The sequence below is a fragment of the Gobius niger genome, assembly GCF_951799975.1.
Source record: "Gobius niger genome assembly, chromosome: 24".
Lineage (NCBI taxonomy): Eukaryota > Metazoa > Chordata > Actinopteri > Gobiiformes > Gobiidae > Gobius > Gobius niger.
Window position 1 is genome coordinate 4,539,393 of NC_136875.1, and position 24,176 is coordinate 4,563,568.

Here is a 24,176-nt window from a genome sequence, read left to right on the forward strand (position 1 = left end):
TTCAGTGCTGTCTAACTATAGACCGATATCCAAGTTGCCCTTTTTGTCAAAGGTTCTAGAGAAAGTGGTCTTCTCTCAGCTGCAATCCTATTTGGATGCAAATAAAATTACAGAGAAATTACAGTCTGGTTTTAAATCGTTCCACAGCACAGAAACTGCACTTTTAAATTTTTTAAATCATTTGCTTTTAATGGCAGGCTCTGGCCAGGCAGCTGTTGTGGTGCTTCTAGATCTCGTTGCAGCCTTTGATGCAGTGGATCATGAGATTTTATTATCACGCATGGAATCCTGTGTTGGGATTAAGGACACGGTTTTAAACCGTGTTTCAACCCTCTCACCTGTGGAGTTCCCCAGGGCTCTGTTCTAGACCCAGCTTTGTTCTCCCTGTATATACTGCCACTGGGCTCAATTTTTAGAAAATATGACATTTCCTTTCATTGCTTCGCCGATGACATCCAAATTTACATGCCTCTTAAGTCAGAAAGCAGTTCTATGCAGTCTTTGCAGAGCTGCCTCCAGGAAGTGAAAGACTGGCTGAAGCTAAACTTCCTCAACCTAAACGAGAGCAAAACTGAAATTGTTATGTTCGGCAATACTGACCAGACCTTTGATCTCGGTCTTCCCTTCAGCTCCCATGTAAGAAATCTTGGAGTAATAATTGACAGCTCTTTTAAATTTGACAAACAAATCAGCTCTGTGGTTAAAACAAGCTTCATTCAGCTTTTAACCTGTCCCCGCTCCAAGAAAAAAACCCGAGGTGACAGGGCGTTTGCGGCCGCTGGACCCAAACTTTGGAACGAGCTCCCTTTGAGCATTCGATCAGCCTCATCCATTTTTGAGTTTTAAGTCACTCTTAAAAACGCGCCTCTAAGCGTTGACTTTCAACACAACCTGAGTTCAGCATTCTATGTTGTGACTCATGTATGGTGGCATTGTCAATGTTGTTTTGATTTCTGTGATTACTTTCAGTAGGAGCGGTGATAAGATATCCCATGTCTTTTTGCTTAGAATGTTTATTTTAGTGTCTGTAGTTTTCTGTTCATCTGGATTTGTGTTGTATTCATCGGTTAATTGCTTAAAGGATCTGTATCATGCTATTTTAGCCCTCCCAAAGTAAACTATAAGCATTTATATGATATATTGTACCTCTACCACTATGGAGTACTCATTATTGTGAGAATTATAAGTATTTTCTGGGGGTGTTTTGCAAACCCGGAAGACACAATGCTTCAATTTAGTTAAATCCACCCCCTCTGTCGGAGCTAATCTGCCCATGCATTATTAGCAGTAAGAAATATAAATATCACAGCAATAAGTGAAGTTACTTCACAATGCAGGTATAAGGAGTTGACATCTGCAGCACAGCTTCATAAATGGCTAACACACACGAGCTAACACACACATTAAACACACACGCTAACATTTGTTTTGATTGACTCCGCTCTGTCCTGGCCGTTCCATCGGGTGTTTATATTATGGGACTCGCATTGGTTATAAATGTTTATCCACTTGGATTCTGGCGAAGGCTCACCAAGCATCCATCAGATAAAGTCAAAGAAAAACACGTCGCCAAATCCTGTAAAGAAATACAAACTTGTGGCGAGTGGCCTCTTCTGTAGGAAGGTTGAATGAAGTTATTTTGTGCTTTTCTCCATAACATTAGCGTTTGGTAAAAAAAAAAGGCGTGTCCAGAGTAGGTTAGAAAGAGCTCCTTCACACGTTTCAGCGCAAACCTGACCTGACATCAGTTCAGACACTGTCGGTTTTGGCTGCAGGGACAGCGTTTTTTTGTCTCCTTACAACAGAAATAATTAAAAAGCTGTTTTATGAATTAAAATCAGGCCATAAGGCATTACATTACAGGCGTCGGGTTCTTCCTGTTTGAGACAATGACGTAAAAAACGTCAGACTGTCACAACTCAGTCGTTTACCAGGAGAGGGTGTTTACCTGAGCAGCTGCTCAGAGAGCAGGATTCAGGAGGATTGCTGAAAACTGCGTGAATTAAACCTAAAACCACTCTGGGGGTGTTTTTGATGAGGAAATAGCACAACAACATGGCTAAAAGCTCTAAAAAGTCATTTTCAAAAGGCAACGTAATGGTCACTCCCTGAAGTTCTGTTTCTGATTTTGTTTTTCTGTTTTTTTCTATTTGTTTTTTGATAGGGCAGTGTTCTTTGAAAGTGAACAATAATACTGTGCTCATGTTTGCACACATAAGTAATTGTACCCATCTTTAAGATGTATAAATAAAGAATAAAAAAAAGAAGAAGCTCCAAACAGTCATTTTTGCATGACATAGGACCTTTAAATTGAAGTACCAGATTGTTTTCCCGTTCTTTCTGTTTTGTTTTTTTTCTTGTGTGATGAGTAGGATATGATTGTGCCTCTGATCACAGCTTTTCCTGTTTCCCATAGAAGTGATGGGGAGATTTCTGGAGAGTCGTTCATCTCCAGAAAAGATGCTCACTTTCTCCGTATAAGCATGTTAAAGTCTGTGCACAGCAAATTCAGTGTCAATTCAACTCTTATATTGTTAATTTTAACACTTTAATGTTGTCATATATGCTCCACACCAGATATTGTTAAAACTACACTTTTGAAGATTGTAGAATTTGACAATATTCAGGAGTTGATTATTTTACCTACTGTACACTACATAGACATGTTTTAACACCTTATGAAGTTACAGTAGTGTTCAGTGCTTTTATATATGAGTCTATACAAGTGCATTCCTTTTAACAATTCAAGTTAGTTAGTTAATTAGGGCTGTCCGTTCCCTGTATGACCGCAGCAGGAGCTTGGTTCGCATTGCCGGCAGTAAGTCTGTTCCCGGTGCGTGTTGGTCTCCGCCAGGGCTGCCCTTTGTCAGAATTTCTAGGCGCAGAAACATCTCAAGGACAATCAGCTCAGTTTTGATTTGATTCATAGCAAATGGCGTGAATACTTATGTAGCGTGTGAAGGTTCGCCTATTGCCCTTCGCCATGGTTAACGCATTCCAGAGAGCAGCTCAACCCCCACTCCAAAACTCCTAGGCCATTTTATGGCTTCGGAATGTCTTCACTTCCTGTCTTGTGAATGGCTTATCAGATCGAACACAATTCAGGACAAAATGAAGACTGTGATCTTATCCTTTAACCTTCACAACCAGAGACGAGAACTCTTTATTGACCTTCGAATTGGACTAAAGACTGAATCTCAAACATCCGATTCATGAACAGTGAGAATGAACTCAACCAATCTGTTCTAATGATGAATTCTTCCCCAGGTCAACAAAGATGCAATGTACAAACATACTGTCGAAATGTTGTTTGGAAAGTTGTGAAGTTGTTAATGTGTTTATCGCAATAGAAATGTAATTCTTGAATTCTCTCCCAAAGACATTCCCACTTGGGCTCCAGTCATATCGGGTTACGGACTGAATCATTGGTCAAAGAGTCCCGCGGAGACAAAGGGGCCCGGTATAAAAGAAGCTGGAGAGAGACGCAAATGGCTCTTCTCTTTTGAAACCTCTTCTGGTAAGAGTTGGAGAAGGAGAGACGGCAGGATGAGCACATGGCTAACATCCCCCGCTCAACTCTGACCTCGCTTTGTCTCAGATGGACCACTCGGAATTTTAAGTTTGAGCCCGTCATTTGACGTGATTTTGTAACTATCAGTTACTTCTTCTAAGAACATTTGCATTTTTCCTACAAGACAACAACATTTTTGATTGCTGAGCTTTCAGCGAAACCATTTTGAGTCTAGCTGGTCAATCCAAACCCCAAGGCCCAGAGAAGCTGGAGAGACCCCAGCCACGCCTGCATGAGCTTGAGATCGCCACCCAGAGACCACGACCATAAGGCCGACACAAGGACTTTGGAACGCCGGACCACAGTTGGCGTGGAAAACCTTTCTCACGGTCATAAGCGCAGCTCATAGACCTGGCTCAATAAGACTCACATAACCACCTTACTGACTTTCAGATACAATTTTAGAACATTTTATCTGATTATTCATCCTGTTAGCCTTCTAGGTTATTCTGTTTGCACTTTAATATTTAATGCCGTCTGTTAATTGATTTTGATCATTAAACCTCCATAAACCACAGTTTGCTTTGGTAATGTCTGTGTTTATTATTTCAGAATAAGGGTCAATGTGTATGTTAAAGACCTTACTTCCTTCAGATAAATCTGTAGTTTAGCCTCCTATTCTTACTTTTATTTTGTTCGCTTTTCGAACTGGTGCCCCGTTAAATTTTAAGGCTAATCTACAACCTATTAATGAATTAATAAACAAATTAATTGATTAATAAACCCTCATACCCTACACTTACATACATATTTTGTGTTTTACATTGGGAATTGCAAAGCATTATGAAATACCTTGTTGACTTCGTCATTATGTGGTATTGTGTAAAGAAATAATTGTATACATTTTGGGATTAGGCTAGCCTGGCCTTAGCCATCCATAAACTCCAGTTAATTATCATTTGGCCAGGTTGCATCAGTTGAAGTTCAGCCTACCATTCAGCGAGCGTGGGAAGCAGGGGTTGTAGGTGACGTCAAGCATTTGCGCCGGATTTGCTGGTTGTAGTTTGGCATTGGCGGTAGATACAAAAGTACAGGAAGCTCTTCAATCCGTTCTGGCTCGGCTCCCAAATTTTAATTGTAGCCTTGCACATTCCTGCCCCCAAGAGTCATGACAGCTTGCTTCACTCACTCAGACGCAATACATACATCATAACCAAACGCTAGCGAAAATCAGAACCAGTCGTTTCAAACTTTAAAAGGAGTTCCTCCCTTCCACCTGAAAACGGAGCTCAATTGTGACAATCCAAACCCTGTACGAAATGAGGACGGGGGTCTGGTAATTTATTTTACTTTTGGGTGTGACATGCGAGCCTCGCCTGCTTTTGGATTAGCGTGTGTGTCTTTTTCCGTCCTACTATCTCATTATGCATTCATACATAATTGAACTAACGCACTCTGAACCTGACTCACGTCTTTGTTACAACTAGAAACAACAAAAGAGCAACGTGAGTCCCTCCCTCCCTTTAGTTCAGCCTCAGAGCCACTAAAGTAACAATTATCATATTTGTATTGTATGATAAATTAGAGGGTTATCGTGCCAGCTGTGACGAGGAGAAAAACATTACTCACCATGTTGAATAACTAATGTGGAGCTTCTGAATACTCTGTATACTGGGTCCTATGGCTAAGACTGAATATTTTTGGGGTTGTTCTGTGCATTTGCAACAAAGAAATGTTTAATATTTGAAAGGTTATATATTATAGTGAAGCTACGTGTCACAGAAAGAGGCACAAACAATAGGACGTCAAGAGAAAATGATAATAAAAAAAAGGAACTTGCATTTTTTTTTAATCAGAGGTCCAGAATCCTTGTGACAGAGCAGAGGTATCCCAATTCTGACGGGAATAAGTAATAAGAAATAAAAAGCTCTTCACTGCTTTTTATTTCATGGAATCCAAAATCAATATGAAAAGGGGAATCAAATAATAGTGTTACATGTGGAAGTGCCTGACATCAACTTAATTCAATGCCCAAAAAACAAATCTGGTTCTTGATTGGTCCCTGAAGCAGCTGCAATTTGAAAATGTTTAAAACATATTTACACATTTAAAGATTTAACCCTGTGAACTGCTGCCTTTATTGTGGTGGGGTTGTTTGACTGCCTGAATGATCTTAGGAGCTATGTTGTCTGGGGCATTATGCCTCTGGTAGGGTCCCCCATGACAGGTGTTAGGTGACGGGTCAGAGGAAGAGCAGTTCAGAAGAACCTTATGGACGAAAGACATTCAAGGATCGTGACGTCGCCCGGTATGGCACAGCCGGGGCCCCACCCTGGAGCAAGGCCTGGGGTTGGGGCTCGAATGCGGGCGTCTGGTGGTTGGGCCTCTCCCCCCGGGACACAAGACATGGGCCCGCCCTCCTGAGGATCTGTTGGGGTCGGGTGCCTTGCCTCTGGGCTGTGATGCGGTCGCTGTATCAGACTGTCGTGGTGAAGAGGGAGCTGAGTCGGGGGGCAAAGCTCTCGATTTACCGTTCGATCTACGTTCCCACCCTCACCTATGGTCATAAGATCTGGGTATTGACAGAAATACGAGATCGCGGATACAAGCGGCCGAAATAAGATACCTCCGCAGGGTGGCTGGGCGCACCCTTCGAAATCGGGTGAGGAGCTCAGTTACCCGGGAGGAGCTCGGAGTAGAGTCGCTGCTCCTTCACGTCGAAACGCCTGGTCACCTCCCTCGGGAGGGGTTTCCAGGCATGTCCTATTGGGAGGAGGCCTTGTGGACACACAGGACACACTGGTGGGACTATGCCGGGAGGAAGTGTGCATAGATTGGGACGTTTGGGCATCTCTGCTGAGACTGCTGCCCCCGTGACACAGCCCTGGACAAAGCAGAAGAAAATGGATGGATGGAAAGATTTAGTTTTTCTTTTGTTGACCTATCAGACCAACTCCTGACTTTTTATTTTGCAAAAAAAAAATTATAATAATAGTAATGCAAAAAGCGGCTGAAGAGTCATTAAACATTTTAAGCATGTTCTTTTTCTTGAGAGCCATGGTGCTTTATCTGTGATTTTGGCTGGTGTAAGGCAGTGAAGGCGACACCGTCAGACCTTGGAAGTTAAGCAGGGAAGGGCCTGGCAGTACTGAGTGAGTGGTTGGTGGTGGTGGCTGATGTGTTGTGATGTGATCTGGTTGCCTCGCTAACCACCACCGAGTATGGAGTGTAATCAGATGCGTGCGTGTGTAATTTTTTTTGCAAGCGTAAATGAACAATGTGTCCGTAAAATGTCCAAGTTGCGAAAAAAATAAACAGTCCCGTGCACAACTTTCTCTTTTACAAACAAGCCTCTGTTTCACACACACATCTTTTTGAGCTGAGAGTCACAGTCTAGTTCATTATTTTACAGTTTTCATTTGGACTCCCCAGAGCTACAGCCAAATCTAAAAAAAAGCGTAGCTCTTTTCCAACAGTAAAATTAAAATTGATCGTAGTTTGTGTGGAGGAGATGAGAGGAGATGCATGCAGTAGTGTTGTGATGATGGCACTGACAGTGCTGAAGGGGGCGTGTCGGAATGGGTCGGGGCTTCTTGAAGAGACAGAGGCCTATTTCAAGACGTTCGCTGAGAGCAAATTTATTCAAGGCAGTTATTTTAATTTACTGCATTTACAGACCAACAGAAGGTTTCATCATCTTTGTAGTGCGCTATAGACAAGTACTATGTGATTGAAAAAAGCATAATACCCCCTCTTTAATACTGAAATATCTTGACATTAAAATGTTTTCTAATTTGATGCCAAACTGTACAGTATGAGAGATGACAAGACTTTGGGAGTAGTAGTAGTAGTAGTAGTAGTAGTAGTAGTAGTAGTAGAGGTAGTCAGACAACTCTGATTCTCCATCTCAACCATGTCAGCTCCCTTTGCATTACACCTGAAAGACAAAGATTGGATATAACATCTGAAGCGAGGCAAACCCATTCCACCAAGTTCCTTTGGTCTTTATATTCATCTAAACTATATTAATCCTAGGAGTCTTTTTGTTCCAAATGGATCGGGAAATCCCCTCCTGGAGCCGCCACCTTAACGTGGTGGAGGGGTTTGAGCGCCCGAATGATCCTGGAGCTCTGTTGTCGGGGGCTTCGTGCCCCTGGTAGGGTCTCCCATGGCAAACAGATCCTAGGTGACGAGTCAGACAAAGAGCGGTTCAGAAGACCCTTATGAGAGACCAACAGGCCCGGTTAGAATCGTGAGGCCGTCCTTCTGTGGACCCACCACCTAGAGGAGGAGCCATAGGGGCAAATCCAACAGCTGCCCCCACGACCCGGCAACGGAAAAGTGGAAGAAAATGGATGGATGGATGGATTGGGAAATCAAACTGCCCAGTTTTCTAAAAGGCTTCTGTAATAATAAAACCAAAAAAATATGCATTGAAATACAAAGAAAAATGTTGGTAGAATATTCATTTTTCCCTCTTGAGAAACTGGGAGGTTTCCCCATTTGTCCAAATTGTGTTTTGTTTGTTCGTACATTTCTAAAAAGATCAGAAAATTGTCACCAGATACCTAAAATGTGTTGAAATAGTAAATGGATAAAAGTTTAATATGGTATTAGATTACTGGGCTGAACGGCTGATAAAAAAGAACACTTTTAGGAAAATGGTCCTAAATCCTGATATAAACCCCAAATCTTTAAAAACTGACTTAATTGGGAGAGATTTATTTGGCATTTGAGACGTACCACAATAGTTGAGTGTCCAAGAGTGGAGTAAGATTCATTCACATTATTAGTTTGAACAGATGCCTGTGGTTGAACATATAATAATTTGATTAAAGATACAAAAACTGGGACCAAATCCAAACCTCGACAGGGTCAGGAAGAGATAATCCCACTCAACCCTGTCAATGACCTTCAACGCATCCAGAGAGAGCAGCAACTCCGGATTGGATCTGTTGCTTGGGTATAAATAATATTCATGAGTCTCCTTACATTAAAGAACAACTGTCTGTCTTTTATAAAGCAAAAACCGTTGCCAGGAATTTGTATTACACATTAAGTAAGCTCATGGGCCGGTAAGAGCCAGGTTGTAAAGGGTCTTTTACCTGAATGATGGAGGCAGAGAGCTCACATACACAAATACATCTGCAATACATTTAAAAAAAACTTTTTTTCAGTTCGTCATTATGGAATGTTGTGTGTAGAGTTTTTATTGAGGAGGGAATGAGGAATGAGGCAGTAACAATACAAAATGTGGGAAAAGTGTCGGGGTATCAATACTTTCCAGATGCACCGTATGCTAACTAGTATCGATACTCGCTAGCCAGTATACAGACTTGAAGAAAATCTCAGGTAGGCCATCAATCTTCTGCACTAATGATTATAGTTGGAGACACAGGACGGCAGCCACAACAAACAGACATGTTGTTTTAGCAGGTCATTACGATATATCCTTTATTTATACAGGTAATCTCTTGAGACTTAATGTCATTTGTAAGAGAAACCTGTTTGAACAGTTTTGAACAATCATTAAAACACACAGCATAGACGAGGGATTGAAACTGTTTAAGGGTATAGACTGCTCACACGCAAAGCCTTCTGTGACTCATTCCTAACGTATGGTGCAAAAAGGCAGTTTGTCGTAATAGACACACAAATCCACTGGTTTCTGAGCCACTGTGCTGGATCAGAAATGTGGTCTGCTTAATAATGTAGAACGTCCTTTTTTCAGTAGTTTTTCCCTGAACTGGGCTTAACTGACACCTAGAGGTGGGCGATATGACAAAAATAGAATATCATGACTTTTGACTTAGAACTTTAGAACTACAGCAAACTAACTTTTTTAAAAAACACAACAAAACTCCAGGACATAAAAGTAAAACAGTAACACTAAGTTTGGTAAAGGCTTGTTGTTCTGTAGCTGTTTGCCATCTTTTCTGAGACGTCTCTCTCATGACGTCAGGCTGCTGTGATGCGACGCTCTGTCACTGTCTGACCCTTTCACAATAAGAGTCTTACTAAAGCGCTAACATACAGTGACTTTTATTGTAGAAAAGGCAAACCGGAAGCAGTTTGTTGCCTTAAGTTATTGCATGACCAAGTAATTCTCCAAAGTTGGACAAGTCTTATATTTTCAAAGACATGGATAAACAGCGCATTTGTGAACACGGTCCACAAATTTAGATGAGAAGGATGCAGTGCCTGACAGAACTGAAAGGATGAAGGACACACTCGCTTCTTCACACAGTTGCCAGGTAAATAAATGAACACACGCTGTGAGCGGCGGCGTTAGGGGGCAAAGACACTTGCATAAATACAGTTGAAATAGAGACAGACGCTCTAGATTAAGGAGCCTGGTTGTGTATGCGCTAGAGGAGCGGCTCGCTGCTGAATGCTTGCATTAGCGTCCGTGATTGCATAGCAGAAAGTGTGCAGCTTGGGTTTGCTTCACTGACTGTGAAAAGAGTCAACTGTGCAGAAGTGCTTAAAGCTGACAGATCGTCAGCTCTGGAGATCGTAAGACAGTCTAATATCGTCATATATCATCTGAGATTGATGTCAGTGATTCAAACAGCCCTGAGACACAAAACCATCCATGAGTTTCATTGAAAAGCTTTATTTTTTTTACTTTTGTGACATTGAAATACAATTTGCATAATAATTTGGAACGCAATGTAAATTCAAATATACTCATTCCATTGACAGATTTGTCTACTTGACAACTGTGGAATGAACTGCCTCTCCACATCAGAGCTGCACAGACACTTGAATATTTTAAATTGTTTATGCAAAAGCTTTTAACACTGTCTAGCACAGGGGTGGCTAACTAGTCAGAGACCAAGAGCCGAAATTTTCAACCTTGATCCTGTGAAGCCACAAAGGCACCGACCATTTGCGAGATCCAGGGGTGGTACTTTATTGTGAATAAATATAATGTGACTGTTATATTTAATCACAATAAACTATAACTTTATGCATGGCCTTTTTTTTTCAATAATTGTATTAGATGTATTGGTTTTACTCCTAACCAATATTGAAATAAATATATATTAAATAAACTGACTTTTTTTTTTTTTTTTTAATGCTGGGGTGTGTTTGTGTGTGGGGCCCTGCCCACTGAGCCCCCTCCTATGATTCGCCCCTGGCCTGTGCGCTCAGTGCAGCTTGGTCCTTCCTGACTGGACTGCGCAGAGAAGGCACTCTTGGCTTCACAAAGTTCATAAACTTTAATCGGGAGCCTCTGGGGGACGTCTGAGGTTCTGTTTTAAGTTGTATTTGTTACAGTTACTGTCACATGTGAAAGAAAAGTCAATGACTTTGCGTATTTCCGCGAAACGTGATGTCGCGTTTTTCCATTTCCTAATTTTGATCTTTTTCTGTGAATATGAGGCCAAATTTCATCAAATAAAGAGTAGCTGATCAGAAATCTGAAAAGCACAGAAGCTGATCCCAGAGCCACGATCTGCCTGCCTGTTGTTTAGCCTACATCCTGCTTTGAGTGGGGCAGGCACCTTTTCACGCCGCCTCGAAAACGAGGATGATACGGGCTCTCATTCTTGTGTAGAGATGGAAACAGGGTCTGTAGGAGCATGGTTGGATTTTTGGTCAAGATTCTTAAAGACTGTTTTACAGTTTATGGGAAATATGTACCAATACTCTTGTAAAGAGCAGCATTGTATTATCCAGTCATGCAAAGAGCCGCACTCTGATTGGCCAAGAGCCGCGTGTTCGCCACTCCTGGTCTAGCACATACCTGGCCAAATCTATGCTGTTTTGTATATTGTGTTTTGTTTCTTATTATTATATTTATATTTTTTTTCTGTACTTGAGACCTTTTGTGAAGCACTTTGGTCAACAGCAGTTGTTTTAAATGTGCTATATAAATAAATTTGATTTGATTTGATAGAGTTGTCGATCAACTAGAGTTTGACAGCAAAGTTTGTCTTCTTCCCACTCCTTTTCGAGCTAGGCTGCTGTTTTTTGTTGTTGTAATTATTATTATTGTTTTTCTCGCTTTTGTGTCTGTTTTGTGTATCTCGAAATAAAATATTCAATCAATAAAATATTCAATCAATCAATCAAACTTGGTTGACATTTAACCAGTAAAATGACACCCACGCGCCAGTGCTGACATTTAACTCTTGGGCTCGGTTTCGTCAAGTGTGCGTGTGTTGTCATTGTTCCACCACAGGCAGCCACATGTGTCCAGAAAGAATGTGCATGGGCAGTCATCTAATAGAGGACGCACCTGGATTATTACCTCAGCTGAATAAAGTTGAGCCTATTTTTACATTAATTATAGCTTTGTCACAGGGCGGAGCAGTTATAAAGTATCAGTTAGCAGAGTGTTGTTGTTTTTTAACGTATAAACTGTAATCCTTTGTAATTCCTTCTGTTGTATAATAGGGATCAGCCCTGAAGCCGGTGCCATATTTCCACTCTCTGACATACGTAAAAAGCCACCCACGCCTCTAATGCTGGATGTACACAAAACAACGACTGCGTGTTATGATTAATGGCCTGAATTATTACGCACGGTCATGAATACAGTTTACCAGGTTTACCAAATACAGGTGCGACCAAATGGTTTGACATGTTGCCCACGGCCACATTCTTTGTATATCACATATATTCATATTCATCTATAATAAAAAACCATAAGGGCGGCGCCATGTTTATTTCCCAGAATTCCACGGGCGGCCCCCACGTGACCGTCCCACCGGCATTGGCCACGGGTCAATATGGGCCACAGTCATAGAATTATATACATGGAAGAGGCATGCTGTCCCAGCTCCTATCTCTTTACATAGAGGTGCTCAGTGGTGCATGACTCCAGTTTCTTCCGCCATAACAGCCCAAAGTACCCGTATGACGCGTCACCTGTATCTATGCTCCCACGGCCCAAGTGGGTGAAAGCAGCGGGAGCGCGCACAGCTGCCGTCGAAGCCTCAGAGCCGAGCGGACGCCACTACACTGTCACAAATCTCTTAATATGATCGTTCTTTAAATACAAAACACATTTTTAAGGCCATTTCAGGCGAGTAACCTACAATGTTAAGATGACTTTTGGGGGTTAGTTTGTCAGTGTGGGGCTTAAAAAGCTAGATTAGCCGCTCTTGGAACAACCGGGCGCTTAGCGGCCCTTCGAACGTACGTAGCCGCGCTCATGAACTTACGCTCGGCCACTTTTCTGATGTTGTGATAGAAATGATAAAAGTTTTTACTTCACTGTGTTTGCTAGTATAACATCACAACTAGAATTGTTTGGCTGAAATACAAAGAAGGAGCACTGCAAAAGTGCTTTATATTACATTTTCATTGGTAAAATGTGAGATTGTGGCGTACATGTAGAGGTGTCTCTCACCCAGTAGGGTTTGGGTGCGTGTCTTAGCCCTGATGTGGTTTTGTCGAGAGTTCCCGCCGTTCTGCTGTTGGCGGAAAGAATAAAGTGACTTACTTGCAGCTCGCCTGTGACCTCGTCTTTCTCGCCACAAGATATTGTTTTTTATAAAGCATTTATCTGTACTGTACTGGATCCAGGGCAGATGCAGAAATCATGCATATTTTGTTGTGTTTTAATATAGGTTTTATTGGTACTGTAGCTATGTTATCTGAAAAGAAAAGTATAAACATCCACTGAAGTAACTTAAATTATCCTCAGACATGACTGAGCCCCCACGACGCCGACCTGCTCGGGGAGTTCAGAGATGATCCTTTATACACATCCAAGGTAAGCTGATGTAAAATATCTCCACTTTAGCTCATGCCAAAGAATTAGGTTTATTCCTGTTGATTTAAAGAATATGTGACTTTGTGTGTCATGTAGGTCTAAATTACTGGTGTCCAGCTGACTTTGACCGGCAAGATCACACTGACCTGAGAATTGGAGAGTGGAGAGCAGAAGACAGGGTGAATGAACAGGTGACCTATGGCGGGACAACCAGGGAAACTGGGGTGATCCAGTCTATTTGCAAAAGCCTGGCTCTATAAAAGAACGACAACCTTGTGTGAACCCTGTCAGCATCAGGCAGTCATAATAAGGACTTGAGTGTCCTTTTTGTGCAATATTCCATACAATGTTTTCTTTGTGGTGCTGGGAAGCAGCACCAATATCCTACAGAGAAGTGTGAAAATCAGGAGGAGCCTCTGGGCTTCAGGCTGGACCTGCAGAGATTGAGGAGCTTCATGTTAGTCAGGTCATGTTAACAGGTTTTGACATTAGGAGCCAAACAAATGAGTGATTTACACTTTGACCTGTGACATACAGCGCAATGACTTTTGTGCTTAATTGACTCTGACATCTTTAAGAGCGAACTTTAGACGCACTTATTTTTTCAGGCATTTAATTAGTTATTCTTGGGCTGTTATGGTTTTTGTGTTGTTGTTGGCCTTTTATTGTGTGTATTTTTCTGATTTTTAAACTGTGTTGTGAAGCACTTTGTGGCTCTTGCTTGGCGGCACGGTAGCGCAGCGGTTAGTGCTCTCGCTTCACAGCTAGAAGGTCCGGGTTCGATTCCCACCTGCACGGGGCCTTTCTGTGTGGAGTTTGCATGTTCTCCCCGTGTCTGCGTAGGTTTCCTCCGGGCACTCCTACCACTAAAAACATGCACAATAGGCCAGGATGAATGATGTGTGTGTGTGAGTGAATGCATGGTGGTGGTCAGAGGGTCTGTTGGCGCAGACGTGTGCAGTCGCGAAAGCGCTTCTGTCAGTCTCCCCCAGGGGAAACTGAAGCTACAAACGTATTTTTCCACCACCGAGTATGGAGTGAGTGTACAATTGTCTCATGTAAAGCGCTTTGTGACCATGTCTGTGAAAGGCGCTATATAAATAAAGATCTTCTTCTTCTTCTTGTCTTTGAATGGTGCTATAAAGATTACTGAGCCTACTTACACAAATAACGTAGTAAATTTACCGAGTGCATTAAATGCTGGTAGTATTTTTTAAATTAATCAAACAGTTACAGGTTATTAGTGCCATTATGCAATTTTCAGAAATGAGCTTACAGTGACGTAGTGTACCAGTAGTTCTTATTAACCATAATCCAACACACACATGCTATATTCATCATACATTTCGTATTTAGTTTTGGGCTAAAGACTTAGAGAAACATAAACTTACTTGAGATGTTTGTTAGTTGTCGTTTATCCTTGTTTTTAGTCCAGTCCGTTCATTTGTTTTGCTCAGACTTCAGCCGCCAAATCACACGAGGGAGAACTCTGCTCATTCATGAGTCATCACGCACACGCTCGTGCACGTCTACGTACGTCTAATTTTTTATTTATTTTATTTATTTTATTTATTTTCAGCGACTATCACCAAAATAGTGTTTTTCTGTGACTGTCTCTCGATGGATGTTTGGTGAACCTTCGCCAGAATCAAAGTGGATTAACTTTTATAACCAACACGAGTCCCCAATGTGATGGAGAGGCCAGGACAGAGCGGTGGTGAGTCAAAACGTGTGTTAGCTTGTGTGTTAGCATGTGTGTTAGCTTGTGTGTTAGCATGTGTGTTAGCTTGTGTGCTAGCTTGTGTGTTAGCTTGTGTGTTAGCATGTGTGTTAGCATGTGTGTTAGCCATAATGAAGCTGTGTTGCAGATGTCAACTCCTTATAACTGTATTGTGAAGTAACTTCACTTATCACTGTGATATTTATATTTATTTTACTGCTAATAATGCATGGGCAGATCCACTTGGAGAGAGGGAGCGGAGTTAACTGAATCGAACTGTCTTGTCTCCGCGTTTGGAAAATACCACCAGAAAATACTTATATTTCTCACAAAAAATAGTACTCCATTGTGGTAGAGGTACAACATATCATATAAATGCCTATACTTTACTTTGGGATGGCTAAAATATTATGAAACACAGAGGGCGAACAGGGCAATATACAACATCTCAATGGTGCGTCTTGATGTCTTACCTTTGTGCACCATGCCTCTCTCTCCTCTCACTGTCCTTCATGTATTTAGCCAAGTCAATGTGCTCTCAGCTGCGATGTTGGCGTGCATCATGTTGGCCTTAGTGGCAGTAAGTGTAAGCGCAACATGTAGCTGCACTTTAGAGACAGCCCAGAGCCGCGCTTAGAGTTAACATCACTACATTTCCAACAATTTACATTTTACGGACCTGTAAGTTATTCTAGTAATTATATGAATGCCAAATACACTGCTCACAAAAACTTAGGGCACACTCAAAAAACACATCCTAGATGTCAATCAATTCGATTTTTTGGATGAAAATCGTTATTCATAGTGTAGGGCAATGTGTTGAGAACAAAATAACATAAGAATGATAATTGGAAATCAAATTCTCAGCCCCTGGAGGTCTGGATCCAAAAATTAGAGTCAAAATCAAAGTGACAAATCAGGTCACTGGTTGATTCAAATTCTGTAGAAATTCCTCCAAACGAGTCTGTATCATCCTCAGTAGTGTGTGTGGCCTCCACGTGCCTGAATGCACTCCCTACAACGCCTGGGCATGCTCCTGATGAGACCACGGATGTCCTCCTGAGGGATCTCCTCCCAGACCTGGATTAGAGCATCAGTCAGCTCCTGGACAGTCTGTGGTGCGACGTGGCGTTGATGGATGGACCGAGACATGATGTCCCAGATGTGCTCTATTGGATTTAAGTCTGGGGAACGGGCAGGCCAGTCCATAACATCAATACCTTCATCATGCAGGACCTGCTGACACACTCTTGCCACATGTGGCCTGGCATTATCAGGCATCAGAAGGAACCCAGGGCCCACAGCACCAGCATATGGTCTTACAATAGGTCTGAGGATCTCATCCCGGTCCCCAATGCCAGTCAGGGAACCTCTGGCTCGCACATGGAGGGCTGTGCGGCCCTCCAATGAAATGCCTCCCCAGACCATCACTGACCCACCACCAAACCGGTCATGCTGGATGATGTTGCAGCAGCAGAACGTTCTCCAGGGCGTCTCCAGACTCTGTCACGTCTGTCACATGTGCTCAGGGTGAACCTGCTCTCATCCGTGAAGAGCACAGGGCACCATTGGCCAATCTGCCAATCGCTGTGTTCTCGGGCAAATGCCAATCGGGCTGCACGGTGTTGGGCAGTAAGCACCGACCCAACTTGTGGACGTCGGGCCCTCATACCCCCCTCATGGAGTCGGTTTCTGACCGTTTGAGGACCAACATGCACATTTGTGGCCCTCTGGAGGTCATCTGCTCGGGCAGTGCTTCTCCTGTTTCTCCGTGCACAAATGAGCAGATAGCGGTCCTGCTGCTGGGTTGTTGACCTCGGTCGGCCCCCTCCAGGTCTCCTGGTGTACTGGCCTGTCTCCTGGTATCTCCTCCATGCTCTGGACACTGCGCTGGGAGACACAGCAAACCTTCTTGCCACAGCACGAATGGACGTGCCATTTTGGATGAGCATCACTCCCTGAGCGACTTCTGTGGGTTGTAGATGCTCCTCATGATGCCTCTAGTGGTAAGAACACTGGACAAATGCAAAAGTTCCAAAAATACGGTCCAAAGGATGAAGACAGGGAAATGGTCTGTGGTCTCCACCTGCAAAACCATTCCTCTTTTGGAGTGATCTTGCTAATTGCCTCTCATTTCCACCTGTTGTCTGTTTAATTTCCACAACACCAAGTGAAAATAATTCACAATAAGCGTGGCTTCCTAACTGGACAGTCTGATATCCCAGAAATTTGACTGACTTGGAGTTACATTGTGTTTTTTGAGTGTGCCCTAAGTTTTTGTGAGCCGTGTAATATGAAACTGGGCTAGATCAGAAGCACTCAATCCGGCTCTAGGAATGGAGAATAATGAAGACTGAACTCAGAGGTTAAGGTTAAGTGGTACCAAAGTACATATTGTGATAAATAGAAAATTGAACAAACACATTTAACAGGGATATTCGAATGGCCATTCACACATTTCATTGATCATACTGCATAAAACGTTCAATATGTACAATATTTACATTCTCCAAATCCTTCCTTTCTGCCAATGATGGTATTAGTGCAACACAGATGTAAAAGTTCATGATACGGCCTCACAACTTCCACGTTGGGGTGGCAAGATCCAGGGGGTTTAGTGACGGGATGGGGCAAATAATTGTACATAAGGGACCGCGATGAACGGGTTGCGTTGGTGGAAACCAAAAGAAACAAAATAGAGAGGGTGGCTGCTGAGGAGCCTCCTACCAGCCCGGGGTTGGGTGAATTCAGTTCAGTTCATTCGGTTGGTTTGGATCCAGGCCTATCGCTTCAACAGGTTCTAGTTCGGGCTCTAAGCTCGCCACCCAACCTGGCCTGTGTAAAAGGACAGGATCAATTAAGTTTCTAGTGCGCACACATAAATACGTTCAAATACTAAAATAAGTTTCAAAATAGCAAAGCATTTTCTTATTGTACAATAAATTGATTCAATGCATACATTTGATTAGAATAGATAATACAATAATTGTTATATTAAAATATTCACCACTCTAATAGTATCAACATGTAAACACTGCATCCACAAATAAGGTGCAAGTGGTTGACTGGACTGCATCGTAAAGTGCCTTGGATGCATAGCATTGACACACATCAAAGCATTAACCGTATGCTAAAATAGCATTACAGTAAAACAATCAGAACCAATGAGACAATGGGTTACAGTGATACCATTTCACTTAGTTAGCTATATTCGGAGAAACGGTTATATACGTAAATGCTAAGCGCTCCATTCAAACAAATGTAGCGGCTAGGCTACGAAAGCTACACAGACGCGACATACCAAGTCCGCAGTTTAAATCACCCATAAACACTCCCGCACGACGACCCACGGCTCTGGTAGTCGGCTCCTACAGTTCAGCATATTTACATTTCAGTGTAGAAGACTGATTTATGATTAAAGCGTAAAACGATACACATACCTGCAGCAACCTCATACAGCGTCTCCCTCTCGCTCTTACCGGTAGCTACTGTAGGCGATTTTACAGGAAATATTAGCACTCTAATTTACACAAGATCTGACTCCATAAGATCAATTTAAACACAGTTAAACAGTTAAGTTTAAAGTATTAAAGTATCAAAAAGGTCTCGCCAAGCGTGTTCGTTGATCCCAAGGTCCAAGAAGAAACAACCAGAATTCAGTAGCTTTAGTCAAAGAAGATTTATTCCCTATAACAATTACAATTCTAAACACAGATTCTCCGAGCGCTAAAGTCCCTACACTAATACACACACGGTGCTCGAGCGGGGCAGTCCCGGAAAAAGCATCGTCTAACTGCGCTCTTACAATATATATTATCAAAAATGTGACGTTCACGAAGAGATAGGAGATGAGTTGAGCTTAGGCCAAGGTCACCAAGCTTTTCTCTCAGTAGTTTTCCACTAGAAGTGTCTTCCTGATGCCTTATTTGGAGTTACCTGGACGTCTCCATAGATATGAGCAAAAGAATGCAAGAGCGAGAAATGGGGTATTGTTGCAGCAATGTGCGTGTGAAAAGATTGGTTTTCAACTGAAACTTTAAAGCACATAGATTAAATTCATCAAAAACATTCAATAGCATTATAAAATATAACATTAGCTAAAAAACATCAATTTCCCACACTACCCACTACCGGATATTATGCTAGTCTGATAGCTGCGCTAGGTCACGTGACCGTGTGACGAAGCCTAATGACGCACAGACGCAAATAGAAAGGATATTTAATAGGGTTTTGTCACCCGGGTTGCAAATGGTTTAATGTAAAAGATTAAAATAGGCTTTGCTCATGTGAAAGTTAAAGCCACACCGCATAGAATTTTGCCCATTAAATAAAACTGAAATGCAAGCTTTTATTGTATGACAGATATTTTCATCATTGAAAAGTACCTCACAAATGTACAAACAAACATTTATGCCACAAATTGCAAAGTTCCCCTCGTTGGCCAGGAAAGTCTTCTGAAATGTTTGATTGGTGGCTATCCCGTAACCGTATTATTTGACTCTGGTTCACAAGTGAGCATAGTTGACAGACAATGGCTCAAAAGATTAATCCCAAACTCTGTCTCAATTATTGGTTTCATATATATACTTGCTTTTTGTCATCGTGGTCACCAAGCCCTGGGACCCGTGACACTCACCTCTCCTAAGATATGACTGTAAAATTTACTGGGAGTGGGTGCATCTCCAGCTCGTCTCCATGGAGATGTGACAATAGGCAGTAGAATTTGAGGGGGGGAGACAAAGCCACCGCATCCTCTCTCTCCTCCACAGCAAGAGCAAACCCCAGACTGTGGGGCTGTGCGAGCCATTTTTAATTCATTAATTAATTCACTTTGCCTGCTTTTGGATGGCCGCGTGTGTCTTCATACAGAACTGAACCTGACTCACTGTTTTGCTTCAAGTCACACCTAAGAACTACAAAAGAGCAACATGTTTCTCCCTCCCTTCAGTTCAGTCTCAGAGCCACTAAAGTACTAATTATCATATTTGTATTGTGTGATAAAACATTGTGCCAGCTGTGACGTGGACAAACACTTACGCATCAGGTTCACATTCTTTTTGGCTGGATAATTGTGATGATTAAAAAGAGTACTAAAAAGAAAAAAACAATAGTCTGTCCCACCTCTGCAGGGCGCCATCGCTGTTGAGGTGGGACGCATTAAGACAGTCATTTGGAATTACCTAAAAGATCCTGAGGGTTATGGAACAAAAAGGTAGAGTGGAAGACCTAAAAAAAATTCTCACGGCAGAGATGAAAAGTGTCAAAGAAATCATCGTCATGACTGAGCTCAAGGGTTTGAAGACGACAGTGTTTTGGATGTTCGAACGATAAAAAGAAGGGCTGGAACACTCATTTCATGTTTGTGTCCATCTGCTGCATATTAACCATATTCAAGTGTCCATAGACTATTACAATTCAACCTCTTAACTCCCGCCTGAACCACATTTTCTCCAGTTCAGCTTTACCCAAATCCTGTAGGCCAGTGTAACACCTCATTTGAAAGCTGAGATCTACAAAACTCATCTAAATGATTCTTTTTCCTCACGTCATCACATTTTTTTCCATCTTTTTGGGGGGGGGGGGGGTATTCAACTCATTTTGTAACTTTCTTGTCATTTTTTGAATCAATTTTTTGTCATTTTTTGTCACATTTTTTGACACTTTTTTTGTCATTTTTTTGTCATTTAAAGAAAAAAAAGAAAAGAAAAAAAAAAGGTCACATTCTTGTCATTTTTTTCGTCATTTTTTTGTCAAAGTTTTCTCACTTTTTTGTCACAGCTTCCTCATTGTTTTTGTCTCAGTTCTGTCGCTATTTTCACACTTTTTTTCCAGAAGCTTTTGGATTGGGGTAAAGCCAAACTGGAGAAAATGTGCTCGGTTCAGGTGGGAGTTAAGGGGTTAGCACTGTTTAGAGTCTGTGCCGTGGGTCAGTCCGTAGAGATTGTTCTATATTTATTTAATGCAGCTGTGACAGCGCTGTGTCTTGGCAGTGAAGCAAACAAACCTCATGACATGGAGGGGCAGAGCGTCCCGTGACTTAGGGCCCATCGCACGTCTTTAGGCCGAGGCGCCACAAGCTCATAGATGAGGTCTGTGATGTACTGAAAGGCCAGTCCATTCAAAGCTCAAAGAAACAATGACCTCTTTAAAAATATATATATTCTAAAACCAACTCAAAGCCAGCTCAAAGACGTAACAATTTACGAGATGTGACAAAGTTATTTTTGCTCCCTGTCAAAAGGTGCAGCAGCAACATTCTGGACTCATTGCAGCCAGTGAAGAGACGGAAACGTGTGCAACAAAAGTAATAGTAATTAAAGATTGTAAAGAACATGTACTTTATGTGAAGGACCCACCCAGACAACACCTTTACCTTTTGGGAATGCAGTTGTGGAACCAGTTTGTGCACAGTAGCAATAATGAACGCTTACGCTTGTTGTTTACTGCTGTGACGATTCAAAGGGCGTGATGCATTCACTCAACATGAACAGAACGATCGTCATCACAGCGGTGCCTCCCAACATCACATCCACTTTAAAAGGAGACAGAAGAGACAGAGCAGCATCCACCAGCGAATACACTGAGGACATACTGAAGCCAAGCGAAGACTCCGACCATGAAGACTGCACTGAAGCTGCTCTTTCCTCTGGCCTTAACTGTGGCCCTCTCCATCAACTCTGGTAAATATCAGCTAATTGTCCTGGTTTGTTTTCCTGTTTGGTCCTGGTTCCTTTGGTGTGACCTGCTTTTGTCTCTTGCAGTTTTTGGGCTCAATTGTTTGACTTGTACAGACTCAACATGTGCAAACACAATGTCTGTCACCTGCTCCAGTGGGATAACCCAGTGTGTCTCTGCCAACATAGGTATGTTCAAAGTTATTTAACTTCATCACCATATTAAAACATTTTTCTTTCAAGTACACAGAAGGAAGAGCTAACTCTTACTTGTCTTTGAATTGCCCACAGCGGTCACAGGAGGGAACAGTTTAGTCAAGAGCTGTGACACCAACAATTTCTGTGGAGGCCAATCTGGGACCAAGCAGTTTTCACTGGACGTGGGAACTGATCCGGTTTTGGCCAGAGCTGAATGCTGCAACACAGACGATTGTAACTCTGTCGATGCAACCGGTGAGAGAGCGTTTTCAACAGGATTGATTTTACGTTTGCTAGCGCTTGGTTGTGACCATTTTTTGTTTGTGTGTGTGTGTCTTTCGACTCAGCTCTGGCAGATCCTGGAAGAACCACCAACACACTGACTTGCAAGACGTGCAATAGTGGCGGGCAATGCAACCAAAACATAGACTGTAACGATCTGGAGACCAGATGCTTCGCATCCACAAGTAAGTTCTACGCAAGACCCAAAGCTGAACACCTGCAGGAACAGATCTCATAAAGAACTGAACACCTGTAACAGCGTAATGTGTTGTGGTCAGAGCTGGACACCAACAGGAACATTCTCTTAGTAATAGGGATGGGACCATAACCAGTTTAAATGTCCACCACGGTATTCAAATGCTACAGTCTCAACACCTTGAGGATGTCCTGTCTGACGGTTTTAAACTGTTTCTTTTACACATTATTTCTCTCCTCCCCTGCCCCCATGGTGCACAGTGCATCACTCTTGGCTGTCAGTCTTGGCTGTCAGTCTGTTGAGCACAGCTCGTAGGAGTAGCTTCTGTGACGGCAGGTTAGCTCACACAATAGTTACTGTCCTCTGTGGACATGATCGTGCGCTGGGCAGTAGCTTTGTTTCGATCCGTTGCATTAAAAGCTGCCGAGGGAGAGAAAACACTTTGGGACTTGAGTTTGAGCTTGAGTTGTATTAGCCAGATAGCTTGGTGATTTGAGTCCGTCATCCAGTTGTTCATCAGATGTTCTATACAACTAGGGCTGGGCGATATATCGTATATCGATACTCAACCAAAATATACCGAGATATGACTTTTGGTCCATATCGGCCAGCCCTATGTACAACTGTGTCAGGAGATTAGGAGCTCAACTATTCAACCAAATATTAAAGATGCACTCGGTCTTATTTAGCGACGAACTCCACTGTCGGTTACAAGAGTTTCTGGCTGCTCTGTGCGTGTGTGTAACTGCTGCAATAAAACACACATATCATATGGATCTTATTAGTTTACAAACTGTAGACAATTAACCACAAAGAAATTACAATTTAGAACAAAATAATATTTCCAACTCCAAATGAATTGTCAGCATTGTTTGCATGAGTCCATTTAGTAATAAGAAATGTCCTCTTGGTGCCACTGTAGGATAAGTGTTACACATGAGTGAATCAGTTTGCAGGATGGACAAACATGAGACAAGCAAACAAGTTTGACCACTTGATGGCAGTGCTGTATGAAAGGTGGATTTATTTGTACATAGGGCTGTAAAACTCCAATATTTTTTTCCAGTCTTGAATGTAATTTTGAGCTCTCTTCTGTTTGAATTTGCTCTTTTATAATGTAGCTTCACGCACTAGTTTAGGGGCATGTTCATTATCAACACACAATGAACTAATGATTAGTTGGATTTTTAGGTTGCTGCAAAGAAGTCATTATTAACTAATACATGAATTTGTCATGAATTGTGTTCATGTAAACTTAATATATAGAATTACTGTTAATTTTAGTGAGAAGTTAATTGGTTCATAATATTGAACTTTACAAATCATTTGTTGCATAAGACCACAGCAGGAAAAAGTCAATATTTCCCCCCAAAAACACACATTTGCTGGAGAATGACAGTCTGAGATTTCTGTGAATTTGGCCAGAGTAACAGTGTGATGTGTTTAGAGCAGAGCTGGACACCTGAAGGGACATTTCTCATTTCTCATTGTTGTTTTTGCAGTACTGCCTACTGGAGGAACGACTGCAGTCCCGGTTTATGGCTGTGCCTCAGAGAATGTTTGTGCTCTTGGAACTTTATCCACGTTCCCTCCATTAGCAACTGTTGGCACCGTCCAAGGAACACCTAACTGCTGCCCTACGAGCGAATGTACTCACCTGACCACTACTACTGCAGCCCCAACTACTACTACTACTACTGCAGCCCCAACTACTACTACTGCAGCCCCAACAACTACCACTACTGCAGCCCCAACTACTACTACTACTACTGCAGCCCCAACTACTACTACAACTACTGCAGCCCCAACAACTACTACTACTACTGCAGCCCCAACTACTACTACTGCAGCTCCAACTACTACTA

The 24,176-nt window shown here is 42.2% G+C and overlaps 1 long non-coding RNA gene and 1 pseudogene across 2 annotated transcripts in view; one reads left to right on the forward strand and one right to left on the reverse strand.

Moving 5' to 3' along the window:
- LOC306982337 overlaps positions 1 to 18,434 on the reverse strand; it is a 267,481-nt gene extending 249,047 nt beyond the window's left edge. The window contains exons 1-2 of the long non-coding RNA XR_013794190.1: positions 18,402 to 18,434; positions 18,263 to 18,329 (exon numbers count right to left, since the gene is read on the reverse strand). This is a non-coding gene — a long non-coding RNA (uncharacterized lncRNA). The remainder of the gene's footprint in view (positions 1 to 18,262; positions 18,330 to 18,401) is intronic.
- Positions 18,435 to 21,577: 3,143 nt separating this feature from the next.
- Positions 21,578 to 24,176, forward strand: part of LOC306982490 — a 220,868-nt pseudogene continuing 218,269 nt past the window's right edge. The window contains exons 1-3 of the transcript in view: positions 21,578 to 21,641; positions 21,927 to 22,088; positions 22,181 to 22,300. The product of the transcript in view is annotated as an uncharacterized misc_RNA (transcript). The remainder of the gene's footprint in view (positions 21,642 to 21,926; positions 22,089 to 22,180; positions 22,301 to 24,176) is intronic.